The sequence below is a fragment of the Natator depressus genome, chromosome 3 (genome assembly GCF_965152275.1).
Source record: "Natator depressus isolate rNatDep1 chromosome 3, rNatDep2.hap1, whole genome shotgun sequence".
In the NCBI taxonomy this organism is placed as follows: Eukaryota; Metazoa; Chordata; order Testudines; family Cheloniidae; genus Natator; species Natator depressus.
Genome location: NC_134236.1, coordinates 100,095,827 through 100,103,222, shown reverse-complemented (window position 1 = coordinate 100,103,222; position 7,396 = coordinate 100,095,827). Strand labels below are relative to the sequence as shown.

Genomic DNA, 7,396 nt, shown 5'->3' with positions numbered 1-7,396 from the left:
TGGCCAGCTCCTGCCCTGCCCCCCACCCCAGCTAAGCCCTTTTCTAGCCCTGCAGTCTCCAAGCTCTGTGCAGGAGACATCACTGCTGTTTGTCTCTCAGTCACTGTGAGGGAGGGTTCATCTCCCCTGCCATTCAGCAGCAGGCTTTCCCTCCATTTTCTGCTCAGCCCAGGGACCCCAGCTATTCCTAAGGAAAGTAGAAACCTTGTTTTCTCAGGCCTTTGGATGGGTTCATCTCTCCCCTGCCCTGCACCTTTCTGGCAGTTTTCCCTTCAGTTTTTTTTAGCATTGCTCTCTCCCTCTCACACAGCAGGTGGATCTCTGCAGCACTCTCCAGGGCCAGCCTGCCTGCAACAGGGCTCCTCTCAGCTCTGTCCTTAGTTCCCCCCCCTTATTGCATCACCAGGATCACATTGAGACATTTATAGGACAGTGCACATTAGAATGTGCAGAGGTATGGAGAAAAAAACAACAAAGAGAGGATAGGTCCTATTGGAGTTGTGGCTCTCCGATTTCTTTAAACTGTTTTTGTAAGCAGCCTACCATTCATGAGGGGAAAGAAAGGCAAGGAGCTGCTGGGCTGGTTCCTTCAATTGCTGGTTTCTTAAGGATCTGAAACCAAAATCAGTCTCCAGCCTCTTCTGATTTCAAAGTAATGGAGTAATCACAAAAATGTATGATTTTGAATGGTCTCACTTTAAGATGTTGTAACTTTTCATTTTCTTGCTATTTTTTCCAGGTGAAGAGAAATCAACACCCCACCACAGTCACAAGCTGCAATGCTGCGAAACCAGAGAGTGACTCTAACACAGTGCTCTCCCCATCCCCTTAGGTTGGCTTTTTAGGAGTTGTGGACACACTCCAGGCATTCCGGTAAATTTTCCTTGTTCTGTCTGATCTTTGTTGTGGTTCTCAATTATTATTGAACAATTAAAGTTGGGGCAGGATGGGGCAGTGGCCATGCGCTTCCAATATGCTCCCCTGTATCATGGGAGCTGTGAGCCTTTTAAGAGAACGTTGTGACTAAGGAGATGTCTTTGAGGCCATGCTCTGGTACTGAACAATAGTTTTTTATTTTTTCAAACACCATGAAGGTAGACTGAGCCAGTCAGGTCACTGAAGAGGAGTCCAAGTGAATCAGTTTTCCTTTCACATGCAATTTTTAAACCAAACAAAAAGAAAACGATTGAAAAATAAATAATGAGTCTTTGTTTTTAATTCACAGGCTGTTTTTTGCGCACATGTGACTAATTCCTGTGACAGCTCAGAAATAGACCCTTTAACAGATTGGTTTGGTTTGTGGTTACTTTGGTATTTACACAGTATTCACAGTAACACAATTCTGTGATCCAAAGGTATACACTACGTAGTTCAGCTTTGTCCAGGTAATTATCTTGGCAGCGATGCTGCTTCTGTTGTTTATTCTGCTAAAGATAAAAATAGTCCTATATTTGGCACTTTAGTGTTTTAATACACTGTGAAAAAATGGAAAGGGGTTTAGATATACAAGGGTTTATTTCATTTCCCATAGGTGTGCAGAGTAGCGTCAGCTGTGTGCCTCGTTTATGGAGACTCTAGCAGTGGCGGTGGAATGAGGTGAAAGGCAGTGAAATCAGCTATTCTCTGTAATTAAAAGATGAGGAGGATCCTGAGAAAAACGAGCCAGCTAGGTGGGAAAAAGCAAAAAGATAACAACTGGTTCTGTTCATATGGTGAGGAGGATGGGATGGGGGTCTGGGGAATGTAAGAATGAGGGTTGAGAAACATGGAAGAAGATGATAGGGAAATTGATAGGAAGAGGGTAAGAAAATAATTGTGGAAGTCCCATTGCCCAAATAAGTTCAAGAGGGAGTGTAGAATGCACAATACCATAGGGGACAATTTTTCCTTACCTGGAGGGTGCCCCTTCCAATGTTTTCATTGTAATGGCACTGTCTCTGTTATCATTATTATGACTCAACTTACTTCTCAGTGAGTCTTTTCCTCTTTGGAATGAATGACTTGCAGTATTCACTGCTTCCATTGAAACTGGGCACATTTTGCGGGGACGTCTAAATGGACAGGTTTGGGAGAGAGAACCAACTCTAAAAGAGCAGTAGTAGGTGCAAGGAGTTGGCTAAGGGGAGAATAAAATGGACAGCTGGGCAGGGTTGTTTCCTCACCTGCCTGTCTGCTAAAATCTGGCTACCTTGAACTCCCACTGATATAAGTTTGGCACTACACTAGTTAAATTACTACTATTTCTACATATGCATATACTGTGGATGTTCATATACTTTTCAACATCTTATTTATGTTGCTTGGAGCAAGCAAATGTTGTTTTCCTTTTAGATAATATTACAGCAGTTATATGTCCTTTGTCAGCATTACTTGTGTAGGAGAGAAAACAGATGGTTCATACTGAAAAAGGCAAATAGAGGAGACTGCATTCTATCATTTAAGATAATGCCTCCAGGCTTGAGTTACACAGGGATCTCAAGTTTCAGAGTAACAGCCGTGTTAGTCTGTATTCGCAAAAAGAAAAGGAGTACTTGTGGCACCTTAGAGACTAACCAATTTATTTGAGCATAAGCTCAAAGGACCTGTGGTAAATTGAGGCATATCCTTCTATCCAAAAATAAATGCAGTAATAGAAACAAGTTTAAAGGGAAATTGGGCAGGATGGTACAAGGGACTGATTTTTATTGTTCTTTATATTTCAGTAGTACACAGAGGACCCCAATCAGAGCAAGAGCCACATTATATAAAGCCTAGAAGATCCTTACCCTTTTTCAATGTTCAGATGTAATTTTGACTACCAGTATCTAAAAGTTGTTACCGTTTCAAAAGAATTCAGTAGTCTATGTGAAATGAGATTGTTGCAGTCTCATTGCTAATGGCCAGGGCTCTTCATCGCCAAACTGACTTCTGGCATTAATTTGGTACCCTTTTTTGTTAATGTCAGGGAGGCATAGGAATGACTGAGCATGGAGAACCAGCTCCCTTTATAGCTGTAGGAGGTTTTCCCTCTAAAACAGGGTTGAGGCATATTTATGGGATGGTTGAGGGGAGCCTGCACTTCTGTGGAGTCAAGCTGTCATTCTAACACCTTTGACCAGCACTTAAGTTACCTAAAGATAAATACAGTTCAGTCTGCTATGTAGCAAAATGTTGGCCAAGGTGAATTTCTTCAACAGCTTTCTGATCTATAAATAGCAAAAGTAAAATAATCCTCATTTCAAACTTGTCCATATAATTTATTGTTTCTTTAATGGGACATGCATTCAGTTCCTTCAGCTGTGATTTTTGTGTCTTTCCCCCTCTCTGTCCAAAGTATTCAGCATGTATTCGGGATTGTGATTTTTTGACAAGACATTGAAGAGTCCTTCAAAGTCTATTCCATTCAATTTCTACATGTTCTTTGACAGGACTTAATCAGAACAAAAATAATATTAAAAATATAGGCGTTGTCTCCTTCATGACATCATTGTTCCTGCATCCTTGAAAAGAATAAGGAAGATGCTGGACCTGGTTTAAGAAAAAGGGCGGTAGGGGGAGAAAGTTGAAAGTTCTAACTTTGCCCTGTGTGCCTGTGGGGTTTGCTTATTTATTTAATTTTGAAATTCAATTGAAATTTTTCATTAGAAAACTTCTGCTCTGCTCTAGTAGATACCAGTTTTCACATAGGGAGAAATTAATCAGTGGTAGAGCAGGTTATGGCACCTAGCCCTATCTCACCATATAAGCCATCTTGGCTGGCTGAGTCCTTGTAAAGGGATGGCCCTGCAACCCCTGTGTGTTCAGGCAGTGGTCTTTGGCACAGAAAATCACTTCATGGGTGGACTAAGAAGAAGTCATGGATCTGTATGTATGCAGATCCTTTGGCTCCAGAACTTGTCCAATGTGGAGGGGCTGGGCAATTTAAAGAGTATAAGAGGTTGTGGGATTCCTGGCTATGACTCGGGAATGTGAATTAACCCTCATTACAGCACTTCATCAGATCCTGAATACTTGGGCTTTGTGAATTTACTTCTAGTAGTCACGCTGGAGGAAGTTTGCAATGAAAACTTCACATACATCTAAATATGTAAATTTAAGAGTAGTTGCAATTTGTTTAGCTCAGTGAAACACACAGGAACATGTTTTCCCAAATTCAGCTTTTCAGCAACAGTAAAGGCTCCTATACGTTGATGTCATAGAACCTATGAAACATTTCTTATTGGCTTATTTGCAATGAGGTTGATAACTTTTTTCCTGTGTGATGGTTTTTTAATCTTTAGATCTCATTGGAAAGTGTAGAGTATGTGTAGCACTCAAATGAATATTTTTGTATGGTCATTCCAATCCTTATGTTGCTAACTTCTGCTTTATTTTAAGTGTAATACAAGCTCATTTAACTGTACATTGAACTACCACAGTGCAAAATGTCTGCAGCTATATAAGACTTTCTTTTCATATTATCCTCCTCTTAGCAGATGGCCAAAGACTGATATTAGCATATCTTTTGAGGCATGCGTGTGGTTTTGTTTTTGCTTCATTTTTTAAATGATCATATGACTTTCTAATGCTAAAGGAGGGAGAAAAAAGTGTGTCTGGTAACACAGAAAGCATCCCATTTGCTGATTATGTTAATGAGAGAATTTGCTTTTCTGGGAAATGGAAAATCCCTCAAGAAAATTTCATTAGCAGGTAAGAGCTGATTTGCCTCGCTGTGAAAGGAAAAAAAGACTGTTGATTAGCAGATGTCTTGCATATATGAGGGGGGTGGGGGGGAATATAGCACAAGAATGCAGATAACTTGATTCTAAGTTAAAGGTTATCTGCTTTTTACAGTAAGTGAATTACTATTTAGTTATTTAAATGACCAAGTTAGTTATCTGGTTTGTGTGTGTGTCATTAAGATTGAGGATGATTCTAAATCTTATTAAATTAGTTTCTAATAATACATATCCTAATTTTTAGAAAGCTTCAAGTTCACAACAGATGCCAAATTACAAATTGACAAATTATTTTTTTTTCTAATTTAATTCATCTACTCTATTGTAGCTTCATTTCAGTCTATACAACAGAGGTGTCAAATACTTATGTTGTTTTATTCACCAATGACACTTTCACAGAATCACTGAACCATAGGAATGGAAGGGACCATAAGATGTCATCTAGTCCAGCCCCCTGTGCTAAGGCAGGACCGGGTGTCATCACCTGACAGGTGTTCTTTATAAAAAAAAAAAAATGGTAGGAATTCTGCAACCTCCCTTGGAAGTCTATTCCGATGCTTAACTACCCTTATAGTTAGAAAGCATTTCCTAATATCTAACCTAAATCTCCCTTGCTGCAGATTACTTCTTGTCCTACCTTCAGAGGACATGGAGAACAATTGATCACCATCCTCTTTAGAACAGCCAGTAACATAGTTGAAGACTATTATCAGGTCCACCTTCCTGTCCTCTTTTCTCAAGGCTAAACATGCCCAGGTGTTTTGTTTTTTTTAAACCTTTCCTCATAGGTCAGGTTTTCTAATCCTTTTATTATTTTTGCAGTGCTCCTCTGGACTCTCTCCAATTTGTCCACATATTTCTTACAGTGTGGCACCCAGAACTGAACACTGAGCCTCATCAGTGCTGAGTAGAGTGGGACAATTTCCTCCTGGGTCTTACACAGTACACTCCTGTTAATACTCCCCAGAATATCATTAGCCTTTTTCACTACTGCATCATGTTATTCATTGGTTTTATATACTGTTGGTATTGTTTTCCCTGTACAGTTATTTCTGTTTTGCTCTCCTTCTGCTGGCCTGTGTGTAGCTGCTCTTACGTTATCTTGATGAGATTCTGAGGGGCAGAAGAGAAGCTTGAACACAGGATCCAGCATTCAGGCTACTCTTTATCCTTTCTCTGAATTCATACCATCAAAATGCTCAGAAATAGTTTCTTTTTCATGCCTTCACCTCTGATGCCTTGATCCAGTACTTCCATGCAGAGATGGACTCTCAGAGCCTCAACAACTGGCATCACAAGATAGGTGCCGGTTTCTTCAGCTTCTGTTAGACTTTAACGCCTCAAAAGATTTGAGAATTCATGTCACAGTCTCTGCTAGCCTTCACTGTATTTGAGTCAGCACACAAGTTTTACTTCCTTGAGGCCAAAAGTGAGTGTCGTCTGTTCTCTGGTTTCTCAGCATAAAATATGGAGTTATCATGTTGCTACATTATGGGACAGATCTTTGCTAATGGAGGCCAATTTTTGCTGATAGTCTAACTCAGAAACAGCAGTGGAAAAAAATGCTTAAAATTGACAGGCAACTTCTGGCCTTTTTGAAAGAGAGATTGATCTCAATCTCAGAGTCTAGTGAAGTATCTCCCCTTTATATTTAACAATGTTCTCCAGCAAAGATAAAATTAGAACACATCTTTTTTTTTTTAAAATTGAGTGAATGATTTAATGCTGAAGGAAATGTGGGTAGTTCCACTCCCTGAGTAAAGGGTGGCTGCTCAAATAAATTGGTTAGTCTCTAAGGTGCCTCAAGTACTCCTTTTCTTTTTGCGAATACAGACTAACATGGCTGCTACTCTGAAACCTGTGAGAATGGAGTAGTAGTTAGAGTAATTCCCCCCCCCCCGCCATCATGTCATGTAAATTAGTCTCCATCCTCCAGGAACAAACTGAGGGAAATTGCCTTACAAAACACAATTCTTCAGTGCTAGCATAGCACCCCACCACCACCACCACCACACACACACCCCATCCAGGAGCGTCAGAAAGGGAGCTGCAGGGGTATCCTCCCTGGAAAAAACAGGCATGACAGAAGATGGGTTTCCTCAAACTTACTCCAGGGCATAGCTGCATGGGTGGTGGGCTAGGCTTCTCATGCCACACAATCCTTTGTTGGGCTGCTATTGACCAGGCATATCAGAGCTGTGGGTCTTGGCCTTAACAATCGATTGAAGTAGCTATTCTGTTTTACTTTGCTGCCTTCCCAGATGGCTCCTGCCACTAGTTCTACCTCCAAAATGAATCAGTTAGCCTGGGGAGGGATTCAGGTGCTGTACCTTAGCCACCTGTAATGGCCTTTTCAGGGTCCTTATAATATTAGGAAGTTTGATGGTCCATTAGCATTTTATAAGGCTAACCAAAAATAAATAAAAAGAGAAACCATGAGAAGTGAAAAACATGCATATTATCTGCAAGGTGCCAACCTCACATGGTTTGGAGATGCATGCATTTTGGGCATCCAGCAGTTTGCATTCTTATTCCAACAAACCTACCATATCTGCAAAATTGGACTGGAAATCCTAGGAGAACAAATTCTCTCTCTTCAGGTATTTTCAGTATTGGTCCTAATGCTGACTGGATCATAGAAATTCAAGGACAGATGAAAAGGGGAAAAAATAATTTTTCAAAATCTCAAACACTAAGCT

At 40.4% G+C, this 7,396-nt stretch overlaps 1 protein-coding gene across 1 annotated transcript in view; it reads left to right on the top strand.

Moving 5' to 3' along the window:
- Positions 1-855: 855 nt before the first annotated feature.
- The window catches only part of SAMD3 (sterile alpha motif domain containing 3), a 309,380-nt gene continuing 302,839 nt past the window's right edge, over positions 856-7,396 (top strand). Inside the window, exon 1 of the mRNA XM_074948410.1 lies at positions 856-873. The gene's annotated coding sequence lies outside the window, so the exon portion shown is untranslated. The remainder of the gene's footprint in view (positions 874-7,396) is intronic.